Raw genomic sequence first — 19,460 nt, 5'->3', positions numbered from 1 at the left:
CTTGTCACTGAAGAAAACACACCCACACTCTACAACGAGGTGCACTTGGAACAGCTCCTTGTCTAGAAAGCAAGGCTGCAAACCACTATTGTTTGGTTTCAAGACGGGGCCTCACTCCGTAGATCGGCTGGCCTCCAATTCAGAGATCCTCCTGCCTCTGCCTCCTGTACACACATGTTTGGTGAACACTAGTAAAGTTAGTGTAGAGAATGTTGAGGGAGAAAGAGCTGGAGGTTTTGTTTACATGCTGAGATGCATGGGAGGCGGCCCATGAAACGGGGTATTAGGGACCACACTTAAGGTAAGAGAGTGGTTAGGTTGAGTGTGGCAGTCAGTGCGCTGGTGTGAGCCTAGTACTAGGAAGGCGGAGGCAGGAGGATCACCACAAGTTCAGAGCTCTCAGACCAAGCCAAGGCCACAGCTCGTGTACAAAACATTAATGTGCTGGGGGCCTGTCACCGGTCCTAGGAGTAGGTCCCGGGGCTCTGTCCTTACAGCCTAGCTGTGGGAGAGAGGGAGTGAGGATACACAGTGTGTCTTGTCCTTGATGAAAATGGAGTTTCCTATCTGCTAGCAAAGGCCTCTCTGATAAGGACTCTCAGGGAGATCTAAAGAATAGATCAAAGCTTGAGAAAGGAAGGACAAAGGCCCTTGCTGGGGTCTGGGGAGCAGGGAGGGGGAGGAGGGGGAGGGCTTGGTGAGTGGGGGCTGGAGTCGTGTCAGCTAGTGGAGGAGACCCAGTTCCCAGCGTCTCCACACACGGCTGTCACAGCACAATCCCTGGCCACCAGCAGGACACTGGCAGGGGAGGGTGTCCAGTGGAGATGGGACGGAAGGGCAGTGGGAAGCAGTCCTCACATTTTTGAGTTGAACAATAAATAAATAAAAACAATAAATTAAAAAAGGTCAGTGTAGACTCTGAGCTGGTAAAGGAGATGGCCGGGTGGGTGAATTTGAGACCCAGGTATCTGTAAAATATACTTCATAGGGAGAGGAAAGCCAAAGGCCAAGGGTGGAGGCCAACAGTCCAGCCTGGGTCACGTGGTTCTAGGCCACCCTGGGCTAGAGTAAGACCCTTGTCTTGGGACACCTCAGACTGTTCTCTGCAAGTAATTTACTGCTATCATGAGCATCCTCGGATTCCCAAGCCTTCCACCTTGCAGCTGCCATCTCTGCATGGGTTCCTGGGACCCACGCCATTTACAGGGGGATCTCGGAAGCAGTGAGCACTTATGTCCATGCCCCGGGGCAGCAGGCACCTGGGCAAGCCAACCCTGAACCAAGGTTTTGAGAGGAAGTTGTATGTGCCCGCACATCTGGAGGGAAGGGTTCTCCCACTGAGCCTGGAGTGGGGGCTACTGGAAGCTGTCTCATCAAGCCTTCAAGTCCGGCCAGTTGTAGCCTGCTAGCTCTGGGACTGCTGAGATTCTAGCCCTTGGGGCTGCTCTGCCTGCCATGCTAGCGCAGCCTGCCCCTCTCCAACAGGTGGCTGGGGACCCGGAACTGGGGGGGTGGGGTGGGCTGTACATAGGAAAGGTGGCCTGGGGTCAGGAATGGGGTGTAGCTGGTTTAGTGGGCTGCTTCTTTCTCAGTGTGGACCCCTCAAAGTGAGTGCGTGAGGACGTGTGTGCGTGTGTGTGTGTGTGTGTGTGTGTGTATGAGTGCGTGCACATGCAAGGTTTATTTCTTTATTTGTAAAAGTTTATTCATCTCTAAGCCTTAGAGCTGGCACTTTCTGGCCTGCTGAGGACCAGGGCAGTGGTGACCAGCCCTTCTTTTCTGGGTGCAAAATGATACCCAAAGGAGGACTAATGCCCCTGCCTCAGCCCGAGTACGGTGTGCCTCACCATGCTTGATCTTCCTTTCACACTTTGCACAGGATAGATACTGCACAGTTCTGCCCTGTTTTCTCACTGACTAAACCCAGAGAGGGGTTGGGGGTGGAGTCTCACTCTGTTGGTAGAAAGCTTACCACCAAGCACAAAACTCAGATTTGACTCCCCAGCCCCAGGGAAAACACACCCACCTCTAACCCAGGCTGTCACGGTGTGTCTGTCCTAACTGCCAAAGGCCCCAGGGTGCAGCCCTCTGTGTCATGCTGGAGTCTCACTGGTGGCTCACTGATCAAGGGGCGTATTAATGTCTGCTGCTCACTCTGCCGGAGACCCTGGGTGATTTAGGAAATCTCTGCCCTGGCGAGTGGGCAGCACCTGGATCTTGGCCCTTGAGAAGCAGGAGCCGGTCAGCTCTGGCTCACACAGCCTGTGGTGTAGACTAGCTCCTTTCCCTGAAGCCCCCCCCCCCCCACGGGACCACAGTGAGGGGCAAAGGCAGGCGCTCACCTAGAGCCTTCCAGTAACTCTAGAGATCCCCAGTGTGCTCTTGGCATGGAGCCCTGAGGTGACAAGACCTTCAGCATAGGAGTGGGGAGGGGGGCCTGGGACTTGGTGGAAAGGCCGTCTTTACCATCACCACTGTGCCCACAAGTTTTGTGTCACCTTGACACAAGCTAGAGTCATTTTGGAAGGGGGAACCTCAGTTGGGAGAATGCCCCCACCTGTAGGCCTGTGGGCAAATCTGTGGTGCATTTTCTTGATTGATGATTGGTGGAGAACTCAGCTTGGTGTGGGTGGTGCCACCCCTGGGCTGCCGGTCCTGGGTAGCAAGCTAGTAAGCAGTTCCCTCCATGGCATCTGCATCAGCTTCGGCCTCCAGGCCCCTGCCCTGCTTGAGTCCCTGCCCTGACTCTCTCCAGTGATGGAGTATGCTGTGGAACTGTAAGCTAAACAAACCTTTTCCTCCTCAAGTTGCGTTTGGTCATGGTGTTTTATCACAGCAATGGAAACGCTAAGACAAATGGATACCAGGCTGTGGGCTATTTCTGTAACAGACCTGGCCATGTGTTTTGGGAGCATTGTAGAAAGATTTTGGAACTATGGACTGGAAGAGCCGTTGAGTGCTCAGGTCTCACTAGGCTGTTCCATGGGAGCTGGGAAGAGCATGGCAGAGGGGGAAGCCTGGCTTGTGATGCTTCAGAGGGAAGTTGAGAGTGGCTTAAAGACCATCTGGGCCATTGCATATTTCCAGTTAAGACTGTGGTTCTGGTGAAGAATGAGCGATGATTAACAAGAGAAGCTGATCTATGGCAGATCAGCTGGAGCTGAGAAGTCAGAGATGATTAAGACGAGACCAGCATCTCCGAGGATCACAAATCTGGAAGCCCTTCCTCAGGGCCAGCACACAGAAGCTGTGGCCCAGAAGGCTACGGTGCATGCTGGCAATTAGAGTGCGTGGCTGGAAATTGGTAACGTGTAAGAGTCACCCAGGTGGTGCTGGTTTTGGAAGCTGGAGGGGGTCATGGGGAGCAGCTGAGGCTTGGCGCTGTGTGCAGGCCTGGAGTCTCTGAAGAGAGCCCAGGGTAAAAGCACAGTCTGGTGGCAGTAGAGGCCCCAGCACTGAAGGGAGAGGCTATGGGTGAAGGTGTAGCCCAGCTGCAGAGATCCCAATATTTTGGAGATGCCAGTACCATGGGACAGTCACCGAGGACAACAGTGACCATGGCGTGGAGCCAGCCTGAGCTCAGGAGACAAGCTGTGTGTGTGACAAGCCCTTTGAAGTCCAGAAAATTGTGAGTACTCTTTTGAGTCTGACAGTACGCGTCCGCTGTTGATCTGACTGCGCCCTGGTTCTCCCTCCCTGAGTAAGAAAGTGCTTAACTTTTTTTGACTTTTACAGGAGCCCACCATTTAGAGATGAGAGTTCAGAGAGGCTATGGACATTTTAGAGAGACTTGAACTTTGACAGACTTTGGATGCTTAAGGAGACTGAACTCCTAAGATGTGTGAATGTGTAAATGTGGGACTTTGGAAAGTTGGTTTGTTTTATACTGTGACTCTAGTATGAGGTCTAGGGGCTGAAGAAGAAAGGAAGTTTATGGTTTCACGGTGATGTGTTTGTGTGATAAGGAGTCAAATGAGCAAGCCACAAGCAGTGTTTTCGCAGAGCTTCGGCTACACCTCCTGCCTCCAGGTTCCTGCCCTGTCTCCCCTCCACGATGGAGCATGACCTGGATGTATAAAGGAAATAAATCCTTTCTTCCCCTGGTCATGGCATTTCATCAAGGCAGTAGAAACCCTGACTAAGAAAGACAGCTACCATTGTTGCCGGCCACCGGCACCTCCCCCTCCCCCATCACTGCGTCATCCATCACCAGCATTCCTGCATTTGCAGGGCGGGGCTCCAGCCTCCCAAACAAGCTCCCTTCATCAGGTCAGATGTGATCTCGAAGGGCTGCCTGCCTCCCTGGCACGCCTGGGCAACTTGCATGTCATCACTTTTTAAAAACTTATTTATTCTTATTTTTATGTGCATTGGTGTTTTGCCTGCATGTGTGTCTGTGTGAGGTGTCAGATCCCCTGGTTCTGGAGTTAGAGACAGTTGTGAGCTGCCATGTGGTTGCTGGGAATTGAACCCAGGTCCTCTGGAAGAGCAGCCAGTGCTCTTAACCTCTGAGCCATCTCAGAGTTTTTTTTTTCTTTCTTTCTTTAGTATTTGAGCCTAGCATGAATGCATGCTTGTAATCTCAGCATTCAAGAAACTGAGGCAGGAGAATTGCCATGAGTTCCAGGACAGCTTGTCCTTCATAAGGTGATCCCTGACTCAAACAAGTTTTTGTTTGTTTGTTTGTTTTTAATTTCAGCTTGTAGGAGGTTTTAGTTGGCTTAAAACTAAAATGGGAGGGACTGGAAAGAGAGCTCAGTGCTGGCAGCTCTTGCAGAGGACTGAGTTTAAGTCCCAGCACCCACATGTTAGCTCACAGCCATCTGTAGCTCCAGTTCCTGGGAATCTGACACCCTCTTCTAGCTTCCACAGGCACCACACATGTATACATGAATGCAGACAACCACTCATACATGTAAAAATAAAAAATAAGCCTTAAAAAGACAAAACAAAACATTAGAGGGCCTGGGGATAAAGTATCATGATGCATTAGGCCTTCGCTTTGATTCGAGGCAGCATCACTATTAGTTTAACTGTCAGATAGTGACATTGAAGCAGCAGTCCCTGGTAGTGGGGACCCCGATGACATGGACAGCAGAAGGTGCTGAGCATGCAGTCCAAAAGCCAGACCCCCACCCCCACCCCCCTGCTGGATTCACATCTTTTCTTGGAAACTGTGGTGGCGAATGGGAGTCAGTCACCTTGAAAGTGCCATGCTCAGGGCTCTGCCTTCCTAAGCAGGGCACGGAGCAGGAGACCCGGCTGGAATGTGAGGGTGTCAGAGGTCACAGACCTCTCTTCTACAGGGTGGGTTTCTTGAGTTGGTAAACCTGCGGCCTGAGCTATGCCATGTGGTCAGTTTGCGTATGTCGGTGGATGTTAAGTAAACCTAGCAGTTGAGTGCTGAGGCCTGGTCCCTTGTTTCTGGCTTGCAGCTGTCCATCCTGGGGAGAATGGAGTGTACACAGCTCACAGGCAAGTATGAGATCACCTGTGCCTGCACAGCCTCATGCAGGAAACCCAGCCACTCGGCACACTGGCGACAATTATCCCTGGTGGTGGGTAATAGCATGTCATTAGTCTGGGAGACATCATCTCAGCAACAGCTGGGTCTCAGAGCACCTTAAAATACTTTAATTATACAAATATGTCAATACCTACTCTGTAGAAAGGTCTCAACCATGGAGGGTTATAAAGCAGGACTTGCAAAGTCTCCTTCCTGCTCCTGATGACCCTCTTCTCCAGGGAGCCCACCTGGTGCTGCTTCTAGCCCAGCCTGTGAACTTAGACACTGTGTGATGGTACACGCTTAGACCCATATCATGTATGCTCTTTTTTTTACATGTGGACATTTACTGGTAAATGCATAAACAATAGGAGCCATTGTGTACACTGCTTTGCAAATTGGATTGTCCTACAACGCAGTATGACTTGGAAGTGTGCCAGGGTCAGAGGGATTTTGCATGAGAGTGGGGGCAGTATTTCTATGGGACACCTATGTTGTAATGTATACTTCTGTGAATGGGTTGGTCCCTGAAAATTCAACACACAAGCTGGACAGACCCGGAAGCTTCCTCCTGTTGCCTAGCTCTCACAGCACAGGCATCTGAGGAAGATGGCTTCAATAATGTCACAGCAAGTCCTTCACGCTACGATACCCACCTGCCAATCAATCAAGATGTGCTCAGGGTGCGCTAGTGCCATGAAGGTTCTGGGGTAACCAAATACTGAGGCCTGCTCCACAGGAGGGGATTCATGCTTGGCATTATAAATCTGGCAAAATTTTGCCCATGGCTCCAGAGGTCACGGCTGTCGTGGAGGAAACTAGTACTGTTGTTTTGCTAAACTGACGCGTAGTCAAACTGCTCTTAGATGTTTATGTCTCTGACCCGTCCTAGTTAAGGTTTCTGTTGCTGTGAACTGACACGTAGTCAAACTGCTCTTAAATGTTTATGTCTCTGACCCGTCCTAGTTAAGGTTTCTGTTGCTGTGATTAAACATGGCCTACGGCACACGGGGAGGAAAGGGTTTGTTTTACTGCACACTCGCATGTCACACTCCATCACCGAGGGGATGAGTGTGGGGACTGAGGCAGAACTGAAGCGGAGGTCATGAAGAGACAGCTCACTGGTCGGCCTCTCCTGGCCTGCTCTGCCCACTGCACTAGGGGCGGGGGTGGAGTAAGAGGCAGGCAAGAAGGGTGGTGGGAGAGAAGGGAAGTTGAGATGCAGAGATCAGGGGGAAACTGTAGGATGAGGTTTCTCTCTGTACCACGCGGATCCCTCCCTATGCCCGAGTCCCAGCCATCAGCCGCGACGGCCGGGGCTTTGTCCACTGAGCCATCTCTCCAGGCCACCACCCCTGGTGAGTTCCTCACGGTTAGTTGCTACTTCCTTCTCACAGGCTCTCCTAGATCCCAGGCTGGCCTTGAACCTCTCACGTCCCTGCTTGCTCTTCCCAAATGCTGGGATGCCATTGTGCCTGGTTTTATATTACCAGGGTGGTGCCCAGGGCCCGTGTGCTTAGGGTAAGCTACGAAAGCGCTCTACCAGCTGAGCTGCAGCCTTCAGGAATCACTAGTCCTTTTTATTTTTGTTCTGTTTTTTGAGACGGGGTTTCTCTGTGTAGCTCTGGCTGGCCTGTAGACCAGGCTGACTTCGAACTCAAGAGTTCCACTGCCAAGTGCTGGGATTTAGAGTAGTGTGCCATCATACCTGGCTGCCAGAAATTGCTATTCTTATTCTTTCTTTTCTGGACCATTTCTGGCTAAATCTGGATAATTTTGAGGTTTTTTTTTTTTTTTTTTTTTTCTCCCTTAATGTAACCACTCAAAGCAGTATATCACATACAGACATGTGTGCAGTTCTGGTTACTTTCGAGCACACGCAGTCTTTGCTTTGTTTCCCCTGTTCTGTGCTCTGGTCTTTACCTTCAGTGTAACACGGTCAGGGAGCCTGGCCTTGGCCTTACCTTTATACGGTGACTTGTTTAGGAAACTATTCCACACGTGATGGGGAAGGGCAGGTCTTCTCACTCCTGCCCTGCAGTAGCAACCCTGGCGGCTGAGAGTAACTGGGGCTGCAGGCTGCAGGCGGGACCCATTTTCGGCAGCTGCTCGGCAATATCTGAAACCAGCAAATAGCAATGAAGCAACAGAAATGTGTGACTGACCCACAACCCCCAAAAGACCACACGCAAGAATGTAGTAAGACCAGATCTACCTCCTGCCCTGCTTTGTCCCCTGAGACAAGAGTGGACAAGTCCCTGTGAGCGGCAGAGGAAGCCCCGAGTGAGTGAGTAAAAGATGGATGAGGTCTCGAGGGAATGCGTACTGCTGACGTGGGCACAGCTATGACAGGCGCCAGCGCTTCAGACCCATGGGGTGACAAAGCGATGGCAGTGTGTGTGCAACAAGGCCTGCGTGTTTGCGAATGATAGCCAGTGTGTGAGAAGCTATGGGGGCAGCTCCTCCCGCAGGTGCTCACGCCCAGCACTGCCCCGGTACAGACCTAGTCCTGATGAGCTGAGGCCCCTCTCCCCGCTGTGCTGAGCATACAGAAGAGCTAAGGTCACTGTGCCCGCCTGACCCCAGCTTTTCTGTGTGTGTCTGCCCATTCTTTATGTTTTCACTGCCCTTACCCCACGCAAGGTTCCAGGATCAGAGCTGTGCAGGATGAGGGGGCCTCAGGACTTAACAGGCTTGTAACAAATGTGGCTCCTCATCTGCAGAGACTGGCTTTGAGCTATGGCCAGGCCCCATCCCTAGGGCAACCTTTTGAGGATTACACACACACACACACACACACACACACACACACACACACACACACACACACACCCTCTCTTTTGCCCTCACACCTTACGCTAACTATATCTGTAATGTTCAGCCACCTCGTTCCCATCACACTTCCCTTCCGTATGATGTCCTATCCCTCAGAATGCTTTCAGAATGGCTGACCACAGTCCCCATAGTCAGGGCCACCTTCCCCCACTCCACCCCGGACTAAAGCTCAGTGTCTGAGGGTGATGTGTCAGTCCCTTCCCCTGGCATCTTTCTCGGTCTCCTCAACAACCACAGTGCACCTCCTATCTCTAGGGAGGAGAAATTGAAATGTACATCAACTGACTGATGGGTAACTACCTCCAAGTTTCTACTAGGTAGAACAAGGCTGGCGGTGGTGGCGCTCACCTTTAATCCCGGCACTTGGGAGGCAGAGGCAGGCGGATCTTTTGAGTTTAAGGCCAGCCTGGTCTACAGAGCGAGTTCCAGGACAGCCAGGCTACAGAGAAACCCTGTCTTAACAAACCAAAAAGTGAGAGAGAGAGAGAGAGAGAGAGAGAGGGAGGGAGGGAGGGGAAAGGAGAGAAAAGAGAAAAAAGAGAATGAATGAATGAATGAATGAATGAATATGGAAAAAACAATCCTGCCTACTAGAACGTCACAAACACCACCAACCAAAGAGAGCCGACCCAGGGGCTGCTATGAGATTCCATCTCTTTTTTATCTGAAGTTTTGTTTTTTAACACATCAGTTTTTTTTAATTTTTAATTTATTTATATGTTTTATATATGAATGCTCTGCATTCTGGCCTGCAGCCAGAAGAGAGCATTAGATCCTATTATAGATGGTTGTGAGCTATCACGTAGGTGCTGGGAATCGACACTCTCATACATGTACAAAACTTTCCCCACACTCACATTCAGCCCATTACTTTTACCCCCTCCCATAATGCTCTTGTGGTGGCTACAGGGTCACAGCCCCACTGAACACAGTAAAGTGGTAGCTCTCATCGTCACAATCAACTTCAAAGTGTACCCACCTACCGCCCCCACCCCCTCCCACCCCCACCCACCCCCTCCTGACACCCACCTCCTTGCCCTCCCCGCCCCACCCCGCCCCACTCTGGGCCTGTGTAACATTTTGTTTTTCTCAAACAGATTTTTCAAAATCTGTCTCCCTGAAGGCAAAGCAGACTCCAGTATTCAATAAGCAGCCTACCCTCTGCCATTGGGAGCAAAGAGTAGTCTTAAAATCAAGTCAGTTTATGCAGATGAAGGTTTTGTCTCGCCCCATCCTGAAGCCCTTTAGTCCCAAACAAATGTAAATGGAGTTTGTTGTTTGTTGAGACAGGGTCTCTCCTATTGTTTTAGAACCTGCCTGGAACGAGCTCTGTAGACCAGACTAACCTCGAAACTCAAAGATCGGCCTGCCTCTGCCTCCCAAGTGCTGGGATTGAAAGTGCCCACCAACGCCAGCTGTCAATGGAGTTCTTCATTGGCCTAGATAATAAAAAGCCAGAGTCAGATATAGAGGGGAACGCTGAGAGGTCACTGAGAGCTGTTTCTCCCTGCTTATATCCTGTTCCCACCCAGGTAGCTCACTTCCTGTCTGTCTGTACAGACCTCCAGACCTCTATGGTCAGCTGGTGGCAAGCTCCATTCTCTGACCCCCAGGCTTTATTTGTTGAAGTAAGATATCACCACAAATAAACACACAGAAGCTTATATTAATTATAATCTGTGTGGCCTATTGCTCAGACTTCTTAGTAACAAACTCTTACAACTTAAATTAACTCATAATTCTTGTGTTGTTTTGTGTTTTTTTTTTTTTCCCCCCGAGACTGGGTTTCTCTGTATAGCTTTGGAGCCTGTGAACTCTTGCAGATCAGGCTTGTCTCCCAAGTGCTGGGATTAAAGACATGCACCACTGCCCGGTTTAACCCATAGTTCTTACCTATGTTCAGCCACGTGGCTTGGAATCTTTTCTCAGAAAGGCCTTCTCATCTCGCTTCCTCTGCGTCTGGCGACCACATCTCTGCCTTCCTCTTCCCAGAATTCTCCTAGTCTGGTAGCCCTGCCTATACTTCCTGCCTGGCTCGAAGTGGCCAATCGGCGTTATTAAACCAAAACGAGTGACAAATCTTTACAGCTTGTGAACAAGAGCATTATCCCACATCACATTATAAGGCTATGATTTGCCCAGTGCTAGCTAGTTTGTTGCGCTTACTAATTCCTGATTGGTAGAACTTCCCATCTGTTTCTTCATGGCTGCTTGACTTTTCAGTCCGGACCTGGTCTCTCTGGCAGAGTAAGGGCTCCAGAGGTAATACGGAGTCTACAGACCTCCCGGCTGCAGCACGGGCTGCTTGGTCAGCTAGCCAGTTTCCATCTGCTCCCAGGGTGACACAATGAGTAGCTGCCACCACTTTGGGTTTCCAGGCTGGAGCCAAGAGGTTTAAGATTTCATTCTTATTTTTTATTTCTGTCTGCCACAGATGATTTTCTTTATATAATAGACTCCACGGACACCGAGGGTGGCCACCATGAAGCAGCCGCTAGTATAAATCTCTTTCCTTGGGTGGGGTATGGGTGGCTCACGCCTTTAATCCCTCAGGAGGCAGAGGCAGGTGGATCTCTTGTGAGTTCAAGGCCAGCTTGGTCTATAGGGTGAGTGCCAGGACAGCCTCCAAAGCTACACAGAGAACCCCTGTCTCGAAAAACAAAACAACATCATACAGCAGCAGCAACGATAAAAACAACCAAAACAAACAAACAAAACAAAAAAACTCTTTGCTTGGGCGAGCAAGAGTCCTTGGGAAGCTAACCATTCAGCCGGTGTCTGAGTCTGCCGGCTGTGGTGTGCTGTTAACTACTGGACTGCTCCCTTCCGTGAACAGAATCATGTCCCGGTTGGCTGATGGTGGGTTATTCGGGCAGTCAAGATCCATTGATGTGGGGGTTGTTTGAGGATAATTTTTTAATCATCCTGCGTCTATTGAGTCATCACGAGAGGTAGCTACTTTTGAGTAAGCGCCCCCTTTGCCATTCCCTTTTATTCGTCTGTGTACAAGGAGAAAAGTTTTTCCCATATCTGGCAAAGCCAAGGCAGGGGCGGATACCCAAGCTACAGCCTCTGACCACTCGAGTGGCAGCTGGTGCCAGATTAGAGCTCAGACCTTTCCCTTTAGGTGCTGAACTTTCGAGCCTTGCACAGGGAAAGTCCAGCCATGGACTTGCCTTTACAACCAGGGTCGGGTACTGTGTCCTCGCCTAAATCCTCTGGTCGGACAGTTGTCTCTTACCTTGGTTGGAACCACGCAGGGTAGGGAAAAAAAGCAGGTAAAGAGACAGCAGAGGGGGGGGGGTGAGGGCAGGAAAAGTCCTGTCTGCCCCTTCGGAGGAAGGGGGTGGGGAGAGCAGATGTGGGTGGAGTGTTTTCTTTTCTTTTCTTTTTAAAGAGCCAATGCGCAGGAGGGTAGGAGGAGGAGCCAAACTTGCCGGGGTTACAACTCCTAGAGTAAATCGGTACTCTGAGTAGGTCACCAGTTGTCTGCAAATTTGCACCTTCTCAGCTGACACTGGTATGTATCCTGGTTTCCCCAGAAGACTCAGGAAGTTGACAGTGGTGTCCATACGGGACTTGCCGGCGATCTGACCAACAGGGGTCAGGTCTTTCCCTAAGGCTTTAGTGAACAGAACCGGTGACCTTTTGGACCCACATTGGACGGGCTCCAAGGATTTTAGCTCTTGGGAAAACGTCTCCATGGCATCTAGGACAGCGGTAGGGTTGGATTGTCATGTCCGCATGGTAGCAAAATGTGACAAGGCAGACAAGAAATGGTAAGAAAGGTCAGACCACGGGTGGCCACCACCCTTTCGTCAACCGCGTAGACAAATCGGTTTATGTAGAGGCTGCTGACTAACGGAATCGCCCTTCCCGAAGAGCGAGCACTAAGGTGTCCCCCAAGGACTTGGATCCGTATGGCTTCCGATCAGAGACTATCAGAAGAGCGCGCTCACCGGACCAGAGCGGAGCAGATGGCTCGCCGGCTCACCGACCAAATTCTGCATGTTCCGGGGCATGAGGAAAAACCCTCAAAAGTTAAAAACAGGCTACTCTCAACCAAGAGGAAGAAGCCGGGATGAGCTCTTACTGAATTTGAGCCGCATAGACCCGGCAGGGGCACACCCTTCTGCGATCACCTGGAATGGGAAGCAGGTCAGTGTATTAACTTGTAATAACAATAGGGCGCATAGCTGTGCAATGGTGACGAACGCCTTTAGTCCCAGCACTTGGGAGGCAGAGGCAGGCAGATCTCTGTGAGTCTGAGGCCAGCCTGGTCTACAGGGGTAGTTCCAGGACAGGCTCCAAAGCAATACAGAGAAACCCTGTCTCAAAAAAACAGAGAGAGAGAGAGGGAGAGGGAGAGGAGACAGACAGTAGTAACAGAAATCCTTGCTTCAGAAGCTGAACAAGGCAGGTTAGCAAAAGTTCCCAGAAGCATGGTCCATGCCCTAGGGCCATGCTGATCTGTGCTCCTGCGGTCTGGCTAGGGTAAGCTGGTTAGGGTAAGCTGTGTTTGCCTACGGTCGGGTCAAGATTTAGCAAATCTGTTTTTCTAGCTTCACTGCTGGTTTCTCCCTACAAAGTTTAAAAACAGACAAAACTAATTCAGCGCCTGGGAAGTCCGGGTGGTTACCTAACTATGCTAGGTTGTGGCGAGGTGGGAGGTCAGCACAGAGGTACCCTACGGTTCTAAAGTTCTTGGTTCTGGTTATGGTCTTTTGTTCTTTTCTTGACATTAATTTTCCTTGTGCTCAGTGACTTGAATTTTATGCACCTGCTTATGTGTGAAAATGCCCATTTTCCTATCGGTCAGAATTTTAATTTCATGTGTCTGTTAGTCATGGCAAAGATAGGCAAGGAGCATGGAGTGGGCGGAGCATGGGCTCTGGGGAGATGGCCGAGGACAATGCCCACCATTAAAAAATGTCGGGAGGGACTGAATCTGCTGCTTTGGGTGAGAGGGGCACCCTTCCTTGTCCTCTCTGTTCCTACACTCGATGCATTCTCCTCAGAACTCAGCATCCTTCACAGATAACACCCGCATTCGATTTTGTAAGGAGTAAGGTTTTTCCTCCCGCCGCTGGTCTAGTCCCGCCGCGCCAGCACCAATTAACACACTGAGATTCTGTATTAGATATAATGCTGTTGGCCCGTTACTTGTTTTTTATCAGCTAGCTCTGTCTTAATTATTAACCCATTTCTGTTAATCTAATATTTTCACGTGGTCTTCTTACGGGGAAAGGGGCCAGCATCTCGTCTCCCCAGTCTCTCCATCTTGACTCCTCCTTACTACTTCCTCTCTCCTCCTTGTCTCCTAGTCCCTCCTATCTTCCTTTCCTATTGGCCAACAGTGCGTTATTCATTAACCAGAATGAGAAACATATATACATAATGGCATCTGCTATCATCTCTTTTCTGTCTAAATAAAAAGAAGGGTTTTAACCTTAACATAGTAAAATATATCACACAACAGTTATCAAATAAGAATCACAGTTAACAATATTTAGTTCATTAACATTTAGCAAGATTTAAGAAACTATTCTATCATCTATCCTATCTTTGTGTATCTAAAGTCTAAGTAACTTATCTTTAATCCTAACTAAGGAAAACTATAACCATAACTATCTGTCTTCAACTCCTTCAAAGACCACAGAAGGATAATATATAAGCTCTAGAAATGACAGAGACACCTTGCATTGTCAGTCACCTGAAGTTTTTCTGTAATCTTCCATCTTCAGCCCATAGGCCATAGTGTGTCTGGAAGATTCTTCAGCAAAGCAGGAAACTTTAAACTGCCTTCTTGTATTGGCAGTTTGTCAGTCATTTTTCTCTGTGTCCTGCAGACTGTCTGGCAGACTCTTCCATGAAGCAGGAACCCTGTAGTAATGTCCATCTTGAATCAGTAGTCACTTTTCTGTGGGTCCTGCATGTTCAGTTTATACAGCATAAAGTCAAACAGTCCAGACAAGAGTAGTATCTTGTCCAAATGGCTAGTCTTGCCATATTGGAAGTAAACTTCATAAAGAGTTTCTTTAATGTTCATCTTCCTTTCTGACTCAGATGGTGTTGCCAGGAGCAATTGTGCCTCATTGTCAAGAAAAACCCTAACCCATTTTAAATGCCATATTTTGTAGGTCTTTGAAAGGTTTGAAGAATGCCTATCTGTCTCAAATACATGCCTGTATATCTAGAAATCTTAACTAAGTTAACTATAATATCTGACTATCATAGATACTATCTATAATCTGTACTACATTATACATTACATTTCTAAGTGAGCTATATAAACACAATACCTAAACAAGAGGAGAAATATACATATCACAAAATTAACCTTAAATTGTATCAATAAATGAAAATCCATTCCAAAACAAAGTATTCATATCTATAACATAATCCCCTTTTTACCTTTAAAAAGAATTGGCTGTGATCATTAACCATTTATAACCAAGTCCATTTAAATGAAAACAAACATTTATAGACAATATTTGGGAATTTGGGCGTCGTTCTTTCCAAACTACTTCCTGCTGATAGGGGGCGCTGTCATGGGGATCCTAAGAAGATGCAGAAATCCTGGCTGTAGTCTGCAAGGCTGCCTTATTCAAGCTGTTTCGAATGTTGGGTCACCAGCGACTCTGTTTCAGGGGGCCTGGCTTGATCAAACCACATTAGTCTGGAAGGAATCCACAGCTTTTTATTTTCTGTGGAAACAAAAATAGAAATCCCTTTCCCCAGTAACTTGTCCTTGAACTTAAATTTTGGAGTCAAAGCATTTTTAAAGTATATAAATTGAATTAATCCAGCAGTATTTGTTTTAACAGTTGTTTCCTCAGCAGTCAAACAATACAAAGACAATATAATACCATACAGTATCCAGATTCTCTCCATCTGTGGCTTTTTTATTATTCTGTTTCTTTTCTATTTTTTGAGACAGGGTTTCTCCGTGTAACTCTTATCTGTCCTGGAATTTATTCTGCATACCAGGTTTACTTTGCAAATCACAGAGATCTGCTTGCCTCTGTCTCCCGAGTGCTGGGATTAAAGGCGTGTGTCACAACACCCAGTTCATCTTTGTCTTTTTAAAACCATTTTATTTTTTTTTATGTCTACGTATATTTTAAAACACACTGTAAACCTTTAGAGTTTTTTTTTTTTTTTTAATATGAATCTGTCTTTACTGTAAATCTTTATCTTTGTCTGGCCACAAGTCTTTATTTGTTAAACAATATTACTAAAATGAAAGTCATAGCTGTGTCAGCCGCGGTTTACCAAAGATGGCGGCGGGTACTTTTACCGCCGGTAATGAAAGCTGTGATTACTGCCCTGGTCAACGCTGCCATCCAGCAGGCATGCTACCAGCTTGGAGATGTGGTCACTGCCGTCGCCATCTCTCATACACACCAATAAATTGTTAGCCATGCGGTTTTTTGCTGCTTATGCTGAGTCAGGAATCTTCCCTTAAAGGAGCCGTGCAATCTGCTTGTCTCTCGCAAAGCAGAGTCCAACCAAGAAAAATGCTGCTACCAAGAAACCTTGTTTGTCTCTGTCCTTTTGTTTTTAAACCCTTTTTAAAGCTTTTGTTAAATTTTAAGTGGAAGTTCTTATTAGCCACGTGGGCGCCATTTGTAAGGAATACGGTTTTTTCACCAGCCACTGCTGGTCTTGTCCCGCCGCCGCGCCAGCCCCAAATAACGCACAGAGACTCCGTATTTGAAATGATTCTGTTGGCCAGTTACTTATTTCATATCAGCTAGCTCTGTCTTAAGTATTAACCCATTTCTATGTATTTCCACGTGGTCTCACCAGCGAGAGGCGGCTGGCGGTTCTCCCTTCTCCAGTCTCTCCATGTTGACCCCTCCTTACTCCTTCCTCTTTCCTCCTTGTCTCCTAGTCCCGCCTATCTTGCTTTCCTATTGGCAAACAGTGCTTTATTCATTAAACCAGTATGAGACACATATATACAGAATGACATCTCCCATCACGATTTAGCCTGCCCTTCCCTTTGGCCTTATTCACCCATCTTCCATAGAGTACTAGAACCCATAGACACACCATTTTGGTGACCACAGATAACCTCTGGGCTTCTGTCAAGCTTTGAAATTTCTATGTTTAGCAGGACAGCAGCACCCACCATGAGCAATCTCCACAACTGTGTGTAAGAGTATGTTTTTTTCCGCCCGCCACCGCTGGTTTTGTCCTGCTGCTGCGCCGCCAGCCCCAAATAATACACAGAGACTCTGTATTTGATACAACACTGTTGGCCCGGTTACTTGTTTCTTATTGGCTAGCTCTGTCTTAAGTATTAACCCATTTCTGCTGATCTATGTTTTTCTCTTACCGGGGAGCCGGCGGCATACTGCTTTCTTCAGACTCTCCATCTTGACTCCTCCTTCCTACTTCCTCTTTCCTCCTTGTCTCCTAGTCCCTCCTATCTTCCTTTCCTATTGGCCAACAGTGCTTTATTATTAACCAGTATGAGAAACATATACAGAATGACATCTCCCATCAACTGTGTGTTGCTCCCTCCTGGCTAGGAACGCTGAAAGGCTGCTGCTCTAGACACCCTGAAATACAGGTATTGGCCTCTTGTTTGGAGGCAAAGGATCTCCTGATGTGATGACTTCTAACCCTAGAAGGAACTGAAAACACATCCTCAGAACTAGGCTGTCAACATTTAGTGAGAAACCTTCCCACTAGACCCCAGGCTAGACCCAGTCAGGGAGACAGGCGAGGTGATACGCACTCCCAGGAAACACAGATGAGCGACTCAGACAGCCCTGGCCCTTCCAGCACACATTGGTGTGTGCACAACACAAAGTTTTATGTGCACCTTGAGGGTGTGGTGTTCGTGTGTGATTCAGAAAGGGTAATGATTTTGTGTAGCTGGGAATGGGCATCGGGTGGGGGTGAAGGAAGGATGGGAGTAGTTGTGCTGGGTGGGCAGCATGGCTTCCTTTTTGCCTGTACCAGTGCCGTTGATCAGAAGCTCCTTATATAGAAAGATCAGTTTTTGTTTTTTTTTTCTTTTTGTGGTTACTGAAGACACCAAATCTTCATACAGTTTAAGGAAAAACAGTTCCCATAATGTGGTGGCTCACAAGCCTGTAACCCCAAATTTTGGAGTCTGAGATAGGGGGTTCACCCCTGAGTTTGAGGCCAGCATGGATATAGGGTAAATTTAGGTTAGCCTGGGCTAAAATGTGGCCCTGCCTCAAAATAGCAACAAATGTAGCACAAATAGAAGTGGCCTATAAACCAGGTGTGGTGGCCTGTGTCTTTAATCCCAGCGCTCAGAAAGGCTCTCTATGAGTCTGAGGCCAGCCTGGTCCACATAGTGAGTTCTAGGACAGCCAGGGCTCTGTAGAGAGACTCTGCCTTAAACAACAACAACAAAAATTTTCCCCACAGACTGATACTTCAAGTTCTAGAGGGAAAACCCTTAAATGACCATTTTAGTAGCATAAACTATTTTCCTTAAAAAATATTATTTGTGTATTTGTGTATATGTATACACACACACACACACACACACACGTGTTTGTGTGTACATGTGGAATTCAAAGATGCCTCTGACTCTGAGGCATTATTGTCTTCCAGGAAGCAGACTCAGGTTCCCAGGCTTGCCCATCTCACCACCTCTAAATCAGTCTCTGAGAGCTTCGTCAGTCTTGTAGCCAGATAGCAACGGCAATCTACTGTTGAAGTCTGTTGGACTCTCAAAAAAGAAAAAGAACAAACAGATTCATCAACAACTAAGCTGGGAAGGAATCAAAAGTGACTTCTAAACCTAAACAGGTCTCTGGTTGCTATCTCCTTTTCCTTACTGGTTCAGATACACGTCTCGGTGGCCTGCAGCAGTGAGCGGGCGTAAGACACTGGCTGGCACCGGCGACGGTGACATTTTGACCCCTTGTCCCGAACAGTTGTCTTGAGAACCCAGGTCCTCACCCCACCCCCCACTGCCACCCGCCCTGCTCCCCCTGAAAGGCTGTCTTTTCGGTCCTGGAGCCACCACACAGGATCTGCAGTGCCCAGGGTTTGGCAGACAGCAAGTCCCTGACAACTGGGAGCTGTTCACACTGGGACATCTGCAGACGAGTCAAACGGGCCAGGGCTCGGCCACATGAGGCACCCCCAAGACAATGCCATATTGTGTGGAGGAAAACACACCACCCTAAGTGTCCCGCTGGGCCAGGTCAGTTTCTGTCTAGTCAAGGCAGATGACAAGTTCTATAGGGAAATGACACAGCGTGGCAGTGGTTCCAGAGACCCGCGATGAAATTGGAATGCGTGTCTGGACCTTACTGCTCCAGAGTCCCCTGCACTGGCCCACAGTGACAGCAGACAGACCTCTGCTCTCTTCCCGGGTCTGGGCCCAGGCCACCTGGGCTCCTGCAAACAGCAGACGTGTAATTAGAGGATCCTGGGCTGGGCTGAGGCAGTACACAGGCAAGTCTGGTCCTGTGCGGGCCACCGTGGGTGCTCGTGCTCAGAGCTGGGCTCCATTACTCAGCCGGCTGCAGAAGCCGTCAGCTGGCTGCTGCTCAGCCAAGAATCCTGATCAGTGAGGGAGGACACTGTGAACAAGGACACTGCTTCATCCAAGAACACGAGGCTAGCCAGGAACTCAGAACAACAAAATACTGCTTCCTGTGTGCTGTGCCCGAGGCAGTGCCATGGCTAGGCCAGAGGAAGGCTTGGCACAGGCCACAGTGACTTACACAGGAGGGGAGGGGACAAGTCACGCCGTCCCAGGGGAAGGCACTGGCTAACCCTCATGTGAAGAGATCTATGGGCGGCCTGTGATTCCATGTTTCCTGACGTGTGGATGCTCAGTGGCTGCCAAGGAATGAAGGCACTGCCTGGATCTGCGAGGAGGATGTCATGTACATTCCTAACCACGGTTCCTTGGGGATGGCTTTTCCATTTAGCAGGAGCAGCAGGAGGGGGCAGATATGCCTGTCCCTGCGGGTACTTGCTTCAGGCTTCTGAGCTTGGGGTTCCTGGTAGGTGTCTGGACTCACAGGGTGAGAGATGACAACATGCCAGAGGCACGCTAAGCCACTAGCCTGACAGCAGCTCTTTCTAAGACAGGTGCCAACTAGTACTTGAA

This window comes from Phodopus roborovskii, unplaced genomic scaffold (assembly GCF_943737965.1).
Source record: "Phodopus roborovskii unplaced genomic scaffold, PHOROB, whole genome shotgun sequence".
NCBI classification, from domain to species: Eukaryota; Metazoa; Chordata; class Mammalia; order Rodentia; family Cricetidae; genus Phodopus; species Phodopus roborovskii.
This window is presented reverse-complemented; position numbering follows the sequence as displayed.